This window comes from Ammospiza nelsoni, chromosome 4 (assembly GCF_027579445.1).
Source record: "Ammospiza nelsoni isolate bAmmNel1 chromosome 4, bAmmNel1.pri, whole genome shotgun sequence".
NCBI lineage: Eukaryota > Metazoa > Chordata > Aves > Passeriformes > Passerellidae > Ammospiza > Ammospiza nelsoni.
Genome location: NC_080636.1, coordinates 49,466,591 through 49,487,542, shown reverse-complemented (window position 1 = coordinate 49,487,542; position 20,952 = coordinate 49,466,591). Strand labels below are relative to the sequence as shown.

At 37.3% G+C, this 20,952-nt stretch overlaps 1 protein-coding gene across 1 annotated transcript in view; it reads right to left on the bottom strand.

Annotated features, from left to right (window-relative positions):
• The window catches only part of INPP4B (inositol polyphosphate-4-phosphatase type II B), a 216,900-nt gene that overhangs the window by 141,705 nt on the left and 54,243 nt on the right, over positions 1-20,952 (bottom strand). The window lies entirely within an intron of this gene.

Genomic DNA, 20,952 nt, shown 5'->3' with positions numbered 1-20,952 from the left:
AAACTCTATAAAACACCTGTGCTATTGTATTAACAAGGATTGAGGTATTTCATTGGGCCTGAAAATCATTCTGAGCTAAATCTGCCATATATCACTGGACAAAACAGAACACTGAAAGGTTTTCATACTTAGTTTGAAAATCCAAACAACGTAGAAAAGTTATTTTCCATACAATGTGAACTTAAATTTATTTTACTACTTTGAGTATCTAACCTTGGGCACTTGCACACACGTTATTCTAAACCTGTTTGCACTTCATAAACTGAGCATCTGCCAGTTACAATAACCTCTGTTTTTATGGTTATGGAGGGGATAAAAGATGAAACCTCAAGTCTGGAAGGCTCTAAAAACTGTGTACAAATCCCTGCGGAGGTCAGACAAGTCTTCTGTCTGGGCTGGATCTAAGGAAATCCAACTGTGTGGCTGCAGACGCTGCTGAAAATGCTGGGTAACATTAAATGTACCAGCTGGACCATAGATCTTATGAGGAAAGACTGAAAAGAGAAACTGGAAACATCTGCTTCAGGGGCAGATAAAAAGCTAATAAGGATTCAAACACTTGCCTTTAACCCTGACTCAGAAAAAACACGTATTCAATTCTTGAGAGAAGAATATCCAAAAATCTTAGAGAGGTTTAGATGTTCATTAGAGCCTGTTTTCAGACAAGATCTTTTCTTGAGCGACCAAACCTCACCAAGATGAGCTCTGATGTTTGACCAAGCTGACTGAAGAGACAGGAGAGTCAGCTGTGAGCTCTCCTGGGATCTGGTACTCCATGTGAGCCACACTTTCATGAATAACCTTCATAAAGAGCAGTATTTAGGAGAGCTAGTAACTTTTCTGTTGCCCTGATAAGGTCTACACCTGCAGAGTGCTCTACTTCCTCCTGTCATTGACATCAATGTGTCTGAAGTCAGTCATATTTCATAGTATTTTGGAGCTAGTAGTGGAAAATTGAAAGGAAAGGTATGTAATAAACCAGCATCAAGATAAAAACTAACTAATTAAAAAAAAAAGACATAAAACAACAACTAACCAAACAAAACTTTAAAAACTGAACAACCATAAAAAAAGAAACCACCCCGACACAAAAAAAAGCCACCAAAATGCACACACACACAAAAAACAAACCACAAAGTTAACATCTGCTTATACCATTCAACCTTTAAAAGCACAAAAGCACAGACAACTTTAATAAAAAGTTTGGAATCCAAAATTCCTTAGGTGAAAGAAAAGCTGTCAGAGAAACAAGTCAACCCTTAACAGCCAAAATACAAATATACTAAGGTGTTCTTTTCTTTTAGCCCATTATCTTTAAATGGAAATAGGAACAGTAATCTTGCCTTGAAATATCCTACCACTAGCTTGATAAAAAACATCTGCTTTAGGAGGAAATCTATGTTTTTCAATTCAGGAAATCATGTTATTTAGATTTACCTCTTAGCTGTAAAAATCAGACTGCCAAGCTCAAAAGGCACACTGAATCATCATTAATATGCAGGGAACCAGAAATGGAGAGTGAAATGCAGTAGGAGTGGGCATAATTCTGATCTAGTGCTAGTTTTGAGATGTGGAAATTCATTCTAAACTAGACTTCAGAAACTACAGTCTGCTATATTTAGTGCCTTGGAGTACTCTGACAGCTAAGTTTAACTCTGAAAAGCATATGAAAAACCTGGAAAATACTCATCACTGCAAATGTAAAAAGTTTCATTCTGCAGTAAGAATGAAGGTATCAGTAGGTAGATCCACCTTCAGGTACTGGAAGGTTTGTGTACCAAAAGTCATCTTGCCAGAGGAAACAACACGAAAAACACACACTGGTAAAAAAGTCTGTTGCAATAAAGGAGCACACAGGTTTATTTATGTAAGAAAGATCATAATCTCTATGCTCTTTTCCTTCAAATAGTTGCTATTATTTTAAATCAGCTGTATACAGTACTCCCTAACAAGCTCAGACATTTAATTCCAAGTATAAGGGGAAAAAAATAATATGAATTTTTCTCAAAATGAAACTAACGGACCCACAAATGTAATGAAGGCCTCAAACAAATGGCAGACATATCAGAAGAGTTATATAAATAATTAAATAAAAATTGCTACTCCGTGTTTTATTAAAATATTGACATTTAAATAAGAGATATATTAATCCATAACAATATAAATAATACATCTAAATGCAGTAGTATTTCATAGGTGGACAAAAGCACTTCATACTTTGCTGCTAAGAAGTTATTGTAGAACACAAGCACCTATGCCATACTGTTACTGCTGAAAGGAGTTACCACGAGTAGTTTTGGAAAAACCCTTTGGTTTTACATCTTATTCACTTGTTATTAACCTTTTTTTTAAGAAGATTTTATTGGTTTATTTTACTAAACAGTTAAAGGTGACAGGAAGACTGACTCTCTTTGGCTTGCTATATTTTCCTTCATGAGAGTTTAAGCATAACAAATGTTGAACAAGACAAAGAAATTACTGGGATAATTCAAATTAATAAAATGTACAAAGCCCATGGTCAATATCCACAATGAAAGCCTTGACTTTTTTAAAGGATCACTATTTTTCCCCCCATGCTAACGTGCAAAGTAGGAGAGTTCAAAAAGGTTAAAGGCTGTCTGTCTCTTTTCACACACAGCAGCAAAAAAGCAATTCTCAGCTCAGCTGCTCACTCAGCAGAGGAAAAGGGTTAAGAATATCAGTGAGTCACTGACACTGTAAAATATAAAGCACCATCACAGCTAACCACCATATGCTGTAACAAAAGTAGAATGAAAGCTTTGATACATAAATTATATCCGCAGGATATTTCTAATACAGACATCAGAGGCTTTTAATTCACAAAGCTGTCTGAATTCTATATGCTGATGCATTTCATGTTCAAATTAGTAGTGATGAAATCATCCCATGGTTACTCATGATGGTATGTTAATCTTTCTTTGCAAGTTACATTTTCAATCAAAGATAAAGTACTTAATTAAAATTTTTATCTTCAGTGATTTTTTTTTAATTTTGCAATGCTGGAATAAACTTACATAAGTTACTATTATAAGCTCCATTTAAGTCCCTACAGAGCCTCACTAAGAGTGCATTTGAAATTAATACAGCATGATGCCCCAGGCTGACTACTGCAGTAGAACACAGTTTCTTCTCGTACCTGTCACCTTCCACACTGCTTATACCCTTTCATTAAATGCCACACCTATACTGGAAGCAATGCAAACCACACAAACATTGATATCTCAAAATGCCTGAACAAATACACTGCAGCATTCACTGAAAGTTCCAAGGGGGGCCTTTGCAAAGCAGGAGACTGCTTTTGCTGAATGGAAGCAGTTCATATCTCTGGCTGGACCATCAGTCTGCCTTAAAAAAGGCAGGATTCAGAGATCTTCTTGCTCTGCCTAGATCTGCAACAGAAACCTTTGAATATGCCTCACTTATTGCATCTCCAAAATATGGAATGATCCTGACCTGTCTTTCTAAGCCACCACAATTGAAACAAAAGTCTCCAAGTTCAAGTGGCTTGCATACTACAAATGGCAAAAGGGAATGCTTGCTGTCTTAGGGGTATTCCCACATACAGGCCCCTTTTTTATTATTTTCCTGATTTATGAAATTCATCTAATATGATTCAGATGACTGACCTTGTAAGAAGATCTCTGTTTTCTTCCTTTGCTCCCTGCCACCCTCCTCGCCAGCCCTACCTGGATGTTCCAGCTCTTACCTCCCTAACTCTCACTAAGGGACCACACACAGTGAAGCAATACAGCCTTTCAGGAATTTCTCTTCCTGAATGACAGAAGAGATTTACAGATCAAGAGAAGGCAGTGCCTGCATGCTGTCTCTCACATCTGGTTTCATTTCACTGTGCCTGTGGGTTTTTCCTTGGGGACATTCCCAATTTTGCATTGTACACCATCATGTGGAGGAAAGGAAGCAGAGTTTTACGTGCACGAGGCTCTGTGCAACATAGTGGTCACCTTCAGATTGTTCCTGGGGTCAGCTTGAGCATTGAGTCACAGAGCTCCTACTGCCCCATTTCAGGGAAACACAACAGTGACCCAAAGACCACCCTGTCCTGCTAATGGTGAGCAGTTCCCAGGGCACATAAAGCCGTCAGCCACATGCAGAGTCAAAGTTCATCTAACAAATCCTTCTCTTTCCTTCCATGGTCCACTTGGAAGCCTTCTGAGCACTCGACTGGAAGCCGTGTCTGACTTCTTCTGTACAGCCCACCTGTTTCAGAGCCCACAGTGCCCTGAGGTAATCAGCAGCTCCACAATCACTAGAGGTTGCAGGAACATGTCCTTATTTTTCCCTCCATGCTTACTCCACTGCCCTTCATCATGTTCTCTTCCTCTATATCCCCGCCAGTCTCCATTTCTCACTTTTACAGCTCCTAGGATTCAATACACCAGTCAGAGACACATGGAGACAACAGGACAAAGGCTCTCTCCAATCCCCCTTCATGGTTCCAAATTGAAGCTTGCAAGATAAAGAAAACGTCCTTTTACCACAAGTTAAATCTCACAGCCTCTTTCTTGGAGCTTCTGCTGTGCTGTGGCACAACTGTCCTCCATCAGTTCCACAAGAAATTTGACATTGTGAGCAGGTATGTCCTCCTATCCTGCATTTCATCTGAATCCTTTAAAATCACATATACACATTGTATAGCTTTTTTTGGCTCCCAATAGCCAATGGACCTAATCTTATGACAACCCAACTAGCTTTTTATGGTCAAAACCCCTACTGATAAAAGGCCTCTCTTCCTAGTTCCTGAGTTTGGCTTTTCTACCCCCTTTTGTCTTCTGAATTTCATTCTACCCTACAGTACATGGACTATTATTTCACTTCTTTTAGTATTTTATCCTCATTCTGTACACTGTATATCATCTTCATTTGTCTTCAGTTTTGTTCTAATACCTCATAATAGTCTGGCTTTCTATTTCCATCCAACAAATCATCAGCTAGGCTGTCATCCTTGCTCTCCAGCATAGGAAAACTGCCAAGCCTGAAATACATTTCTCCTCTCCCTGTCTTGTCTTTTCCTCTATCTTGTTTGGTCATGCCCCAGGAATTCATCATCATTTGCTGGCTCTTTTTACCCAGAGTTTCCTGCACTGTCTCCTATGTCCCCCTTTAATATGTTTTTAGAGGATGCACAGAATGGCTCCTACTGAAACACCATCAACCTTCAAAGCTTGGTTTTGGAAAGTACAAGCTTATTGCTTCCTCCACACATACCCACAGGCTCCTTTTTCTCCACAGGCAGCCTGAAGTGTTCAAGCACTGTAACACCAGGGCCAGAAGGGAACTGACATAACTGTATTAATACTCAAAGCTGGGAATTCCATGAATGAACTGGACTCACTGAGGGCACGACTAGAAAGTCTCAATTTGAGAGTCAGTGGGAAACACTCAGCTCTTATAGTCAAGGAGAGCAATACTTCCAAACCCAGAAAGAAATCCTTTTGGATGCAGTGCCTCAACACCAGGTACAAAATATATGACTTTGTTCCCTACAAAAGATAAAGGATTTGAGCTACTCCCCAGAATACCACCCCGGTAAGGATAAATTTCACAATGAATATAATTTAAGTCACTGCCTTCTCAAACATGATCAACCACTATGAATCACTTCAGTAGGTGAGGACAAAAGTCCTTTCTTAGAAGTGAGCTGGAGATTTTGGCACATAAAAAGATGTTAGGAGCATCTACTGAATTTAAATGTATCCATCAAGCCCACAAATGGAGCCTAACTTTTTTACCTCTGGTCTTAGACCATCACAGCTAACAGAAAATGGCAAACTGTTCTAAGGACTTCAAAACTCTACAGAGGTATCAGAAAGAATTCATGTCATAAAAAAAATTGTAATACAATGGCTAATTCAGCAGCTCCTGCAGAGAAAACTCTCAGCACTTTCTCCAAATAAAATCTTTCCCCTAAATAAGGATTCTGATTTATATGAGATAGCTATGTTTTCTGCTGTTTTCAACAATTTTATGAATGAAGAATTGGTAAGAGGTAAGAAAACCAGAAAACTTGTCATTTAATAGGGAGTTTAGCAATAATTAGTTATTGAAGAATAAGATTAATTGACTACGCATAAACATAAACCCCATCTTGTACAAGATACCTGACAAAACAGAATCTCAAACTTCTATTTATTGTCAGAGAAACACGATGACATGGCTTTCACTTGATTTTACCATTTTCTTTGTAGTCATGAATTCAGAGACCACCAGTATTTAAGTGCATGCATCAAACAAACAGCAGGATATATTCTAGTTAAATTTCTAGCAAAATTCCAGTGCCTAGGTGACTGGGGTTTTTTATTTTCATTTTTGTTTGCAGAAATGAAAGTGACACACTGAACACGCTGAGATATGTCTTAATTACTGAGAACTACTGAAACATCTGTTTTACTCCTGAATTCCACTACCCAGAAGCACTCCAGGATTACCATTCAGAGGCACCAGAACTCTGTGAAACAAAGATGGCAAAACATTAGGATTTGGAACCTGACTGGGAAGTCCTTCTGTTTGGCTGTTCTCACCTGAAGTGACACGGACACACAAAGATAACAAAGCATAAAGGCACTAGGCAGATGGACAAAGGCATTCTTTATTTACTGATCTGCGCCATCCTGCTTCAGATCAATGAGTTACAAAATGAGTAAACTGTAAGAAAAGACCCTGCACGAGACTTTAAAAAGTAACTTCAGAGGTTTTTTGTCATGCTTCCAGTATTCAAAAGTTTAGATGACACCTCATTCCTACGCAAGTTCGGCAAGCCCAGCTCATTCAAACTTTCATATTTTCTAACGAGGCTGAATCAAATGTCAGATTCTATTCACAGACCAGGATATTTTCAAGTGAACAAAATAGCACATAATTTTACAGAAGGCATTTCTCCTCCATTTTTATTTGAAAGGGATGGATTTATCAGCACTTGAAATTTCGAATATGGTCTGTGGCTATGAAATTCAAGTGACATTAAATGATATGGACCTATTGCTGAATGCAATAGGATTCAAATTACCACTATAATTTTTTGTGAGTGCTTTGCAGACAAGATGCAAACTCTTCTATTTAATAAGTGTGACTCATATTTCAGAAGAGAGAAGCTATCAATCACTCCCTCAGGATTAATATTTTGTCCCTTAAAACTCTTATTATCCATTTTTTATCCTGAACATCTGGTAACAAATAACCCTTAGACTATGCACCCATACACACCCTTCATACCAGGTTCCCAACATGAATGTCACAGAGCTCATTTTCAACTTCAGAGAAATTCTGCAGGGATTAATGCAAATGCTTGTTTTAGCACTCCTTCCTCAGGTAGTACTTTATTCCAAGTGATCCTAAAGATAAAATATTTTTCATGTTGTGCAGCAATTTTAAAGAAAAGCCTGAACTTTAGATTTAACATGTCTGCCACTTACTGAATGACTTCATAAAACAGTTCATATTTATAACACCTGCCCAATATCCACAAGTTTTCTTGTCTACCCCTTTCTCTGTATCTATGCTGCTTTATTTGGCCCACCAGAACAAGACCCAAACTTTTTGCCAAGGGTTTCAGGTTAATTTTCAAGTGGATGTCTTGATCCTGCTTTTCTCACAAAAGGACCTTTTACTTACATAGTGATACAGTCTTCCACGACCAAAACTGTGACAATTCAATACAAGACTGAAAGGTTGACTAGAAACAGAACACGTAACACTTCAGAAAGTCTAAAAAGGATTTCCTTGAAAACTCTCTATTTATTCTCTCTAACCTCTTACCACTTACTAAATGAGCACACCAAACCCAGTTATTAAACACAAATCAACACCCAAAGGAAACAAAAGGTTAAAATGAAACAGAAGAGTACGAAAAGAGCACACAATGTTGTATTGAAACGTACCAGAATTCAAGAGACAAGCTGTAGTACACTAAGAATAAACTGTCTTATCTAGAAACTACTTGTAAACTGATTTCTTTGAAAAATTATTCAGACTGGGCTGCTCTAAAGGGAACATATTGTCACACAGACAGAAAAACAGTGATTTTAATGAATGACCATGAGCAAGTTAAGGTTCAATAGCCATTATCTAGTCCTTCTGCATTTTCCTTCTTCAGTCATAAAAAGGCAGCTTACAGTTTCTGAAACAACTAAGTCAAATGCTGAAGTAGAGATAACAGCAATTAAGTTTCCCCAAAGATTTTTCAGCATAAAATTAAAGCACATTCATGACTATTATTAAAAGAAGAGTGAAGCTGAAAGCACTGGATTAAAGATGATGAAGCTGAACAGTGTTCTGGAAATGTCAATGTTTATTGCAACATAACTGCTTAGAAACCCTTTACAGAGCCAACTATAACATTCATAGGGGCTTCATATTCCAACTTGAAGCTGTAATTATAGGTATAAAAAAGAGAAGAAAAAAACTAAGCCCTAGAAGTCATAGTTTTAGCACTGTTCTCAAACAGTAAATCAAAAGCTTTCCAGACTACATTATAAGTGACTAAGGAAAAATTCAGCCATGGTACACCCTCCCTAAACCAAACACCAACTCCCCAAAAGAGCCACATACAACTCCTTTTTTCTTTATAGTAATCTTGTTTCCAAATCTGCTCCCATCTAGGTAGTGGCTTTCAGCTGTGTGTGAACACCAGGATGTATGTCCACAAAGCACTACAGACACACATGCACACATCCCCCTGCCAACAGGTACACGTATGATGCTGACACGGTGTTACACATTTGCTCCTCTGTGGTTTTAATAAGTTCTCCTGTGCTGTGCTGCCAAATCCTTCCAGACAGACTTTTACAAGCAGTTTGCACACAGACACTCTTAGTGAGCAGCAAAGTTTATGGTCTCAATCTAAAATAAATAGACCATTATTTCTCCTGCTTCCATTTACTAGTCGATTTTCCATCTAGAGCAAAACAGAAAAATGCTTCCCCCCAAAAAAACTCTTCAACTAACAGTTCTCTCATTTAGCAGCCTCATCAGTGCTCTGACATTTAGCCACCCTCAAAAAGGCATTTATTGTCTCATACACCATCTCACTCTAAGTTCTGTGCCCTAAACACTGAATGAAGTATTAGATATTCCCCAGGAAACTGATCAAAATGACACAGCATAAAGGGCAAGCACAATCTAGGGTATAATAAAATAACCACACATTAAAGAATTAGTACAATATTTACACTCTGTTGGATAGAAACCCTGTGAAGCTACTTACAACACTGACTTCCATACCCACTACATCCATCACATTACTAATAATTTATATGTCAAAGCAGCTTACAGTGACTTTACAATGTTACAGAAGGGCATGTTTATCACACTGAGATGCTGTAATGTGTAATCACATTTGATAAGGTGTGAGGAGAACCCACCAGCTGAACATTTCAAATACACATGAATAATGAAACCATTTTGTTTTGTCACATCTACCCCAGCTACACTTTAGGACACTGCGAGCTTACAGACAACCTGGTAGAATTATATGGCTGACACAGTAACATTGCTACACCTGCATTTTCAGCTCTCTTGGTCAAACACCACTAAATCTCCCCCAGCCAGGACCTGGAGATGAATGACCTCATATCACTCATGTTGTCAGGGGACCAAAGGAATACCACTCTCAACTGGTCCCGGATTTCTACTCAGAGTAGGAATGAACACCATTTCCTTCTCCCCTAGAATTTTAAGGGAAAAGGGGGATTCTCTCCCTTTTTCTGGTAGCCCTAAAGACTTCTTCCAAATTCCTGTTCTAGGGAAGCTTGCAGTTATGAGCTCTCTCTACTCCCCGAGTACATCAGGCTTGGAGCCCTATATCCCTAAGCCTTCACAGGGCACAAGCCCTAGACCCTCTACTGCCTTCATCTTCCTGGAGTTTGAGGCAAAACAGAGGATAAAGCTGTGCAATGTTGATTATGTCAATCTAGTCCTCAACTCAAAAAACTTCATAGAAAGCAACACCTTCCACTAAGTTGATGCTTGTCTTTATCACATTGCTGTGGACTTCAAACTAAAACAAAATTAGATAACTATATTTTCTAATATCAATAAACCAAAATTAGCACTTTAAGTTTTCTTCAGCTGGTAGCTGTAATGTCTCTCTAAGGGCCCAATATAAATGCAATAATTTCTGAAGAAGAGAAAATTAAATTAGGCTTGTTGCAACTAATCTTTCTCACTATTGTCAGGTATACGCACAATCAGTCTTTGTTCATTCTTTACCACAGAACTTCTCTCCAGGTAAGTTTCTCACACAAGGAAGCCCTTCAGTAAGGCAATCAGCTTTCCAGAACATCTTATCCACATTGATATATTAAAGATGAGAACTACAGGTACCATTTAAACTCTTTTGCTGTGAATGAATTTTAAGACATTGAGCACTTAAATGCAGCTAGAATTTAACCCAATAAACTGGCTAGGAATGTTAAGTAGCAGTATCACATCCACAAGGCTACACACACACAATCTAAATTTTCAAGGCTCACTCTTTCATCAGTAGTAACAGTGTTGGTACCCCAGCTCTGAAAAAGGAAACCACTGGAAACATATGTGCTCATAAGAAACATACATGCCATAAAGGGCCCCCTATCCCCTCTGTTTGTTTTTTTTTTAATGAGCACTTAAACAGGAAAATTGCTTTTAGGACAAAAAAGCAATATTTTTATGCCTAGGTCAATGTGTTCTTTTCATCACAGCTCTTGATTTCAGAACAGAGGCACTGTAGAAGAACACAGCAGAAAAGCCTTGAACAGAAGAACAGAATTTTTCTTTTAAGATATTTCTTATATTCATTTTTTAGCTGGGTAAAATGTAAATAAACTTTTAAATAGCCATATTAATGTAGCAGAATGTGTTGTTTTTACTTGGAAACCCAAAATAATAATTTTCTTCCATACCAACCTTTTAAAATATCTTTTTCCTGGTTATGCCATAAAAACTATCCCAGGTAATTTAATCCCAAATTATTACATTTCTTGTGTCAATTTCAAGCTTCTTGTAACAGCTTTTGAATATATATTATCTGAAATTGAACTTTATACAATATTTTGATTCTACCTCATTATTTTAGGGGTTTTTTAGCTCTTTTTTTTTTAAATAAACTATTTTTTAATATAGCACCCCAAAAAAGAGTTTCACATACTTTATCCTCAGGCACCACCATCCATCATGTCTTTAGACTTTATAGCAGCTGAACTCTAAAAGAAACAATGGCAAAGGTGAACCTGAGTCTAGAATGCCAATTATGTAAATAGAGTTTGCCCCATTCAGCCTTGATGTAAAGTGTTTAATGGAGAACATAAATCTCACCATCCTGCCATTTCTGAAGACATTGAAGTTACTTGAAACGCAAATCTTAATTCAAAGTACAGCGGATGTTGTGAAATATGATTTCTATGACAAGCTTATTATTAAAACATACATCTACCCACAATTAAAATGAAAACATATCTTCTGTAAATATAAGAGAGTGAAAGCTGGAAATGCACACTATGGACATGTCCTAAAGTGTGCACATACTCCAGACCTCCAGCTGGTGAAATCATTCTGTCTAAGAAGGAACAACATTCCTCCAGCACTTGGTGGATCCGCTCCAAGTATAAGTTAGCCCTACAACCAGCAGCATCAGCACAACCAACAAGGCAACAAATGGCAGGATTTTGTACAAGCAGCACCACCTTCCAAGGAAGTAGTGCCTGGAGCTGCACCCTTACTGGCGGACAAGGGCAAAAAACACAGCTTGAGGTGAATGCCTTTAGAAGTTTCCTGACTCACATAAAGCTCCAGAGCAGCACAGCAGCTCTGCAGAGAGCTGGATCTAACAGAAGGAGTTCCCTGGTTTCCTCTTGCAGTTACTATCCAGCATCCCAGCACAAAGAACATGGGATTTAAACAGCCTATTTTAAGTATCCCAGATTTTAAGCACAGAGACAGGACTTTGCACAGTCTGAAGACAGGCTGCCATGCCCAAGCAGCTGCAGGCAGCTGGACTGAGCTTTCAGCTGCTCCAGGCTCTGCACAAATGCCACTGCTGATAAACCTTCCTGAGAGCAGTGCCAAGCACTCCTTAAACTTCAAGAGATCATTCATTACTAATGCTTTGGGTGTAACAGAATTTTAGCCTTAAATGAAGCTATACTGACTATATGAGCCCCTCACTTTGACATAATGGCTGTGAGTTGATACATAGATATAATGACAACACTCATTTTGCCAGGAAAAAGTGGTGTGTTTTAGAGTAATTGCATTGTGAAATCACCTTTCTACACTACAGTGCCTTGCCCCATCAGACCCCTGTTTCACCAAACACTGGACCCTTCCAGCATATTTTTATAAGCCCCTCCACTTTAACATAATACAAATAATAGAACATAATACAATATAATTTAACTATATCCTATTTTAACTTAACTTAACTTTTACCTATAACACAAACTGAAACAAACTGTGCCTAAAACTCAAGAGTTAAGTTACTAAAATTGCTATCACTGTCATGGCTGTAATACATAAAACAGTTTTGCTAGTTTGCAAAGACAGTGTTGTTCTGAAAGATTATTTATTATGGGTTAAACAACAGCACAAGAAGGCAGTAAGAAAACAGCACCAGTTATGTGTTAACATCTTCATTCACCAATAAAATGTTGCTAGGAATAAAAACATCTGAGTCCTAGACCAAAGACAGAATTTTCTGCCCTTAAGCAGTTATCAAAGACCATATTGGGCAAAACATGAAAAGATAAGAAAAAGGTCCCACTTGGCATTTCCACAGTGGGTTAAATAATAACTTGATATGACTTGGCAGAAGTAGAAGAAAGTGCTGTCATATTGAGATCACTCTGCATTGCCGGATGCAAGCTCCTGTTAAGCCTTTAGGCTCCCTCCATTCTAGGTGTTAATTTTGACCCAGTTCTGGCCTCATTAAATACAAATCCCCAAACACCCTATTTTGCATTAAAAAGGTAAGTTATCACATACAAGGTCAACAAATAAGCTCACTCTCATTTTCATATTAGTGAGAAATCAGGCCACATTTCAGCTCCACATGGTGACAGACAATTCTAGGATAAGTCTCTTATTCCCATTCCTGCTCCTCTGTGTTGGGCAAATGGGCTGCAACAGGAGCCAAAAGCTGGAAATTTAATCATTATTATTAGCCATGATTTCTATCAAGACGGACCATATATGATGAAATGAGAAAACTGTTTTTATCTCCAGAAGAACCCTCTGAATTAAAACAAACTGGGTACAGAGAGCAGAGAGATGGTGTCTAGTATATTACACTTGGAGAAAAATCACTCTATTAAAACAGGTAAGATGCCAAAAAGAGAAATCAAATTACAGCACATCAAGTTCTGTAAGAACATACTTGGCAATACTACAATACTTACTACAGATTGTTTTTCCATGATTAATGGGCAACATTTTGGAAATAAGTGGCAAAAACCTGTAGGGCCTTCATTACCTAAGCTGTTAAATTCTCTACCAAGTTATTTTTGCTTTTCTGTTAGCACTTATTTTACCACAACACCAAAGCAACTGCTACATAACTCTTCTAATGCCAAAACTCCAGCTTATACCTGTAAGAGTGCCAAACATCACAGCTTCAAACTCCAAAATGACACCCAACCTAAAAAAGCACTATAATGTGCAACACATAGAAATCCAAAAAAACACAGTTAAATTGTGTTTAAAACTGCTACAAGCTAGTTTAGTTACTCTAGTATGTAATCTATTATCTTTCACTCAATATGTGTTTGCATTTTAATTTTTCAAGACCAAGTTAGATTGGGCTTTGAGCAATCTTGTAGGGGAAGTTGTCTCCACCCATGGCAGAGGGATTGAAATGGAATGATCTTTAAGGTCCTTTCCAGCCCACACCATCCTACCCTTTTATGATTTCATTTCTTCAAAGCACTCACTATTAAACATCTAAAAGAGGCCTTAAAATTACTTACAAGGCTCTTAAACTAGCCATGGCAGAGATTTATTTGGAGTGAGGAATTTTGGAGCAGCCTGCCACAAAATCCCATAAATTCAGGGTGAAGGAATAAAGGTAGCTGTGCTGGTCTAATTGCCATCCATATGTAGATATACCACAATATCTAGGGTTTTTGTTCTCCCCCCGTATTGCCGTACACGAGACTCTCTATAAGCTATATCAAGTATTAGCATGAAGACAACTAACCCAGTAACACAATGATTTTTCTGGTAACTTGGTGAATAAATCAATTCAAAAAACCATCAGGAGGAACACAGAAATGGGCACAGAACCACACCATTGTGACCAAGAGTGAATTCAAGGAGCAGGATGACTTATTTTCCTTTAACAGCAACAAAATGTCAATCTGCTCACTGCACTGCTTCACCCACAGATTTAAACCACCAGTTAAAATGAACTGATAACTCAAATCAGTATTATTTCAAGCTTAGTATAGGGTTAGAAAAAATATTATTCATACTCCCTGTTCATATGTTATTGGTTCTCACATCTCTTAGAAATGTCTTTTTTTTAAAGTAAAAGCATAAGTTCAAGCCCATGAATTTTTCAGAAAAAAAAACACGAATACACAAGAAATTGATTCCTTAATCAAAAGCACTGTACAGACACAAAGCAAGCAGGATTTTCAATTTAGTCCTTATCAGAATTATAATTAATTCCTGGCTTCTCTTCCAATAAAATTTCAATTTGGCATTCCATCTAAATATGTCCTTTCAACTTGGATATGATAGGCTTTAAATGCATTTCAAGTTCAGTAAATATTCAAATATTCTATTAAAAGATCATCATCAATTAACTGATGACCTTGATGTAGTTTGAGCAAACTTTTCTGGGCAAGCAGAACTTAAAAAAAACCCAACTAACACAAAGAAAACAAAACAAAAGCCCATGAATATACAAAAACCCTTGCCCAATACCTTTTACCCTTGGCTGGAATAAGCACCATCTCTAATTTCACCACAGATGCCAGCATATTTTGAATGTACAGTGCAGTTGTAGTTGTTTCAGTGACATTGGACCTTGCAGAAAAGTACTTCTTAATCCAGCTGGCTGTGAGAAGTTGTAAATTCAAGGAACATCTGCCTCACTGCTAGCTGAACACACACAGAGTTCCATTTTGGTGCAAGGTGATGCGAGCTCGCAATCTGCTTTTGGCTTGACCTGTTTTTCATCAGGAAATAATCACCATATTAACATTTGGAACTCGCAAAACATTTGCAAGAAACAACAATTAACTTCAAGAAAACACATGCCAGCACTAAACTTGACAATTACAGGGTATCAGGATGCTACAGTGCAGCATAGCTGAGACTGGAAGAAAGACTGACATGTCTGATTAAAGATAAAGATCGTTCTTGGTAGTGGACCTAAATCCCAGATAGTACATTCAAACACCACCTACAGTGGTGAAAGGCTTAGGTTTTATACTAAACTAAAAATCCTTTTCCATGCAATGTCTGGAATGAGAGCTCTCCAGATCCTTCAAGACTAACTGTTTTGCTCATGTTTAGAGACTCCCCACAATATAGAAACCTCAGTTCCGTCATTCTCAGAGAAAAACCCATAAGATATTCTATTTCACTGAATCTTTAGGTGATAGAATAAAACCAGCATCTTCAAATGAAAAAAAAAAAAAATCCACAACACTTTGAATGGTGCAATCAATAGATAGCACTCCAAACTAACCTCAGCCCCAAAGGTAACTGTAAACTCCAGGACTTGAGCCTGTGCTACTGATGATGTCCAAAATTGAAAAGACAGCTTAAAATAGTAGAATGGCAGCAAACAGAAAGCAGAGTCCTTATTCAAGCCAGTAGAAAAATAATTCTGGTTACTTCATGAGGACAGTTGTTGATTTTACTAACGACCTTTACCACTAGGAAGGAGTCAAGTAAATGTTCTGAGCAAACTACTTCAGCAACAAGGCTCCACTTGAGCAGTTTGAGATGCTGGCTAATTTTCAGAGCACCTAAGGGTTTTCTTCTTTGACAACTTCAGTCCTTGAGAAAGCAATCACTACAGGCAATATGATCACCACAGCTCAAGTTAGGCAAAGGGCTAGTGACAACTGGTGAAAAGATGTGCCAGATCTCATTCCAACAACTTATCACTGGATGTGAAACACATGCAAAAGTTCAGCTGCAAGGACAGCAGAACCCAGCTCTGCCTGAAAAGAGAGAGAGGTCTCCAGATATTTTCAACAAGGTCCCTTTTTTATGTGCTATGAGTCCCACCTAGCAAATGCACTGCTGTAATGCTGCAAATATATAATACCAGCCAGCTGCATGCTCATCAAGCAGCTTGTGTCTCCCAAGAGTCAGCTTCCATAAAGCCATGAGCTCAGAGACTGTTAGGTTTCAGTAATACCCACTTGCTCTACTACCACTCTTCCCTACAATTAGCTCAGAGATGTCACAGATCTGCCTTCCTTTAGTATCCCTACAATCTAGTTACTTTTTCTATCTAGACTAACAGCTGTCTTCCCCCCTCCACCTGAGAAAACTTTATTTACAACATAAAACACTTGCACTGTTATCTAAGGATGAAAGGAATGAAAAGGAGTCCTTCAGCTTTCTCAAAACCTCAAAGCAGAATCGCTGCCACTGCTGTAGAGGGATCCAAGTGATATACCATAGTAGCTTAAAGAGAAGTTCACCTTCTAGAGAGATTTGGACCAATAAAGGATTTAAAATCTAGAGGAGGTTTTTGAAACACTTAAGAATTGGCAAACCATGGAGCGGGAGCTGTTGTTTGAGAAGTTGAGATGAGGCATTCCATTCTTTCTTCTTTTTAATTACTATTTTGATAATAGTCATTTTCTCCTCACAAGAAGAGAAAAATGTTCATATACAACTCAAGTTCAGAGCAGAAAGCAGAATTTGGGAAAACATCACCTCTTTTAGAATTCAAAAACAACAATCATTTTAAAAATCCAGCTGATGCTTTCAAAAGAATAAACTTCATTTCAATTGATAGCTGATATAACTCCTTTTCAGCCCACAGCAATAAGGCCTAATCTTCTCACAAACTGGGTTGTTTTCATATAATTGGGGGAAGTCCCTTATGCCTCTACAAGCCACAGTGAATTTCTCATAATCTATTGAGGTTTAGCATGACAATTTTATTATATTTTTGCAAACATTGCAAGTCTCAGAAATGAATGGAGCACACCTATAAAGAGGGCACTCCAAATTACATATTGACAATAGTACCCCACAACAAGTGCTTAGGAAGGCAAAACTGAATGAACTGCAAGTGTCTCATTAGTTCATAAATTTAGTTCAGCACCACTGTAAATATTCCCACCCTCCTCAAGCAGGGAACCACACAAAACTGAGGATGCTTCTAGTGCTGAACAAGTAGGTACATGACAGTTCACCTTAACTTCTGGTAAGCAAATAGGAAAAAAAGAAAAAATACTGCTGCTTTTCTTTCCTGTATTTGAACTCAGTCTTTCAAATGAATTGAAACCAATATTTATGTGAACAACAAAAAACCAACTTAAAAGTTCAATAAAAAGAGAAAATACTTTCCCAGCAGCAGTGTGACCTCAGCCAACATGTAGCACATGGTGATAATGCTACTAAAAAAACAGCCCTGAAAATGGGCCTGAAAACTATGGCCTATTTTTGTAAATAAGCGTCTGATGTTTCCCTGTGTCCCAGTTTAACAACTCAACAAGATAGCTGATACTGTACTGAGCTCAAAAGTAAGAAGCTTCTCTAAAGTATATCCAGTAATCCTGAGCAAAACATGTGAAGCCAGCCAATATGGATTCTATCTTCCAGGAAGCATCACATTTTCAAATGAATTTGAAATTTGGAGGATAAAAAAAATAGACAAATACACTCAAGTCCTGCAATTCAAACTTAATAGAAGTTAATGCTAAAACAAACTGACTGTGAACATATACCTATAGACATTCAATCCTAAGGTCTGTTCTGCCTAATAATCTTTTGGAGAAGTATTGCCGATTTGTTTCAGCATTTTGTGTTAGAACACTCCAGTTTCCAAGGCAGGACTTCAGAGACATTACCAACAAGAAGTAGTCAGGACTCAAGTAAGTTAGTTTTAATCATAATAAAAAGCAATTGATAAGTGTATCCAGGTATCTAGAACACAAATTAGTTATCCTCATATCTTACCAATAATGAATTCAGTTATCCCATAATGCCATTTTAATGGTGTGGGTTTCGGGTTTTGTTTTGTCTTTTGCCAGCAGCTTTACCAGGAAAAATGCTGTTTACATGGCTTGGGCAACCCAATTTGAAGTCCAGTGTAGATCTTCCATGTGCAAAAACTGGTGTGAAAGGCTATTCACTCATTGTTGTAAACTCCTTCTTCAGCTGAAAATACTCAATTCCCTAGCAGCACTTTTTAGGCTGGGTACAGCTACAGAATAACTTTTCAGCTAGTTTTACATAACTTGATACAAAGAGTTTTCTGTGATGCACAGCCAAATCTCTTCTTGCAGAAGAATACCACAAAGAGCAGAACAGACATTAAAATACTATCAATAATTTTAACAAAGGGATAATCTCTAGATAGACGTACAACTCAGAGAAGCTGCGCTGATCTGGGACAATATTCAACTGCAGCCATAAATTAACATATTAAATATTTAATCCAACAGCTAGCAAATCCATGTAGAAGCACATCAAAATCATGCATTCCTTATGCAAACAAGTATTAATATAGGCTACCAATTGATTCACTTTCAAATTGAACAGGAAAACAACTGAGACACATGCACAGAGTTAAAATACTGTTCTAGGGCTTTTTCCTGAAAACACACCTATGGGAATAGAGCATAAAATATAAATGTACTTGGTGAGAACTATTGTTTAGGGATTATGAATAATGGCAAGAACTCGTATACAAGTATTAAATGAGCTGCACTGTTATGGAAGCTGATTTGTGTGACGTTTTTGATGATAGGTAAGTGGGACATTTATCACTCTTCAGGGCTGTAAGAGTAGTGAAACTTTCTTTTCATGCCCCTTAAAGCAGCTCTCTGCCCCAGAAAAATAATTTTTGACCATTCAAGTAGTGTTCCATTGTATTACTTTTACTGTTTTTCCTACTATTTAAAGGGATCTTTTCACTTCAGCTCCCTCTTCTCCTGGCCCAAAATATACTGTCCTTTCCTTTCTCTTAAAAGATCATCAACCCATCAGAGCTGAGGTGAGAACTGCTTCGAAAATCAGCAAGACACTCAGTAGGACAAAAACTACAAAGGGGAAGTAAATAGAACATCCGTGAATGAACCCTCACAGGACAACAATCAGACAAAAAAACCTAATTCAAGCAATTCAAAAGAAAAGTGAGAGTCTTTGTAAAGTGCTTGAACTTTATGACCATATTTTTTCCCTTGGGGGGAAAAAAAAAGTCTTACAATTATAGTCAAGTTCTTTGCATTGAAATACTATGGAAATGACCTGAAAATTGCATCTAAAATACTCTAAGGTATAAACTCATTTTTTTAATTCTTTTTTATACAGCCTTTTAAATTAGATTAAGAATATGTTCACCACTTAGATGATGGATTTTAGACTACTCATTGAAGATCTTTTTATACTTAAAAAAACCTATAAGTCTGAAAGGTACTAGAAATGCAGTTACATTGGACTATAAAGTGGACTAAAGTCTCCACTTTAATCATAATATCATTAAGCATTTCTTGCCACACCAAACAAATTTCCTTTCCTTTTCTAAAGGCATAATTGGAACACCAGCCCTAAGTTGTGGGTGAGCAGCACCCCACCTCCACAACTGGAAAATAATCAGAATATTCAACATGGAACTTTTGGAATATTCAACATGGAACTTTTAAAAGATTTGATGAAATGTAAATTACTTGTGCTAAAATATGCTTGGCACACATATAGAAGAATCCACATATTAAGAACGAGAAACTGAAAGGGAAAGAACGTATTTGACTACAAGACTCAAGCTTTGTAATTCTCATTTTAAAAAGATTTCTGCAAAGTACTAATTGATGAGAAGGATTGTTCCAAGAGGATGAATTAAGAAGTAAAAATTTGTTTGAAAACATGAACCACATTTGTTTGAGAATATGAACTATTTCTCTTTTAACTAAAAACTGTATTTATAGAGAGTTACACTGCTTAGTGACCCAATGATGACATGAGAAACCATGTCTACTAGGCTGAATTCTGCACTGACATTGACCTTTGAAAATGCTTTAAAAATTAAAAAAAATAAAAAAGCCAACCAATCAAAAACAATCACAAAACAAAAACAAGCAAAACAAAAACACCAAGAGGATGAATTAAGAAGTAAAACAATCTTAAGGTATACTGAGAAATATGATGGCTTATTCCAGGTTTTTCAGCTGCCAGCTCCACCTCTGTGGGTCAAACGTATCCCTTGCAATTCATCAGTGACTCAGGAATTACACTAAGAACAAGTTCATTTCACAGGTCAAATTTTGGATGAAGCCACAATCTGTCTTTTCCGGGAGAGAGCTGTGAAGTCCAGTTTTTACCCATGAAGACAAAATCATTATCCAATTAGATTTCTACAGAAAGCCATTAAATACAAAATACCTTCATTTTCCTCATGTAGTCCAATAAAATAGTATTCATCTCTAAGATTAAAAAAAGAAGAGTTTTCCTAAGCAGAAAAATAAGAGCATTTCTTAAGCATCAAAAATAGGTTAAAAGAGGATATAAAACAGTCAAAAAAGAAAACTTAATTGAAACTTGGACTAACATGATTTCTGTCTCTGTATGAGTTAAGTCTTTCTAAAAGAAAAAATTTTTTTAAAAGGTTCTTATGCAGGCTGTCCCTCCATTCTTTCTGAAGCCGTGGATTTTCAATTATATTTATCAACAGGAAGCAAGCAGTAATTCCTCTAGGGTTTGAACAGTGGTCTTGACAATATTCACATAATTTAGACTGCCTTTGGC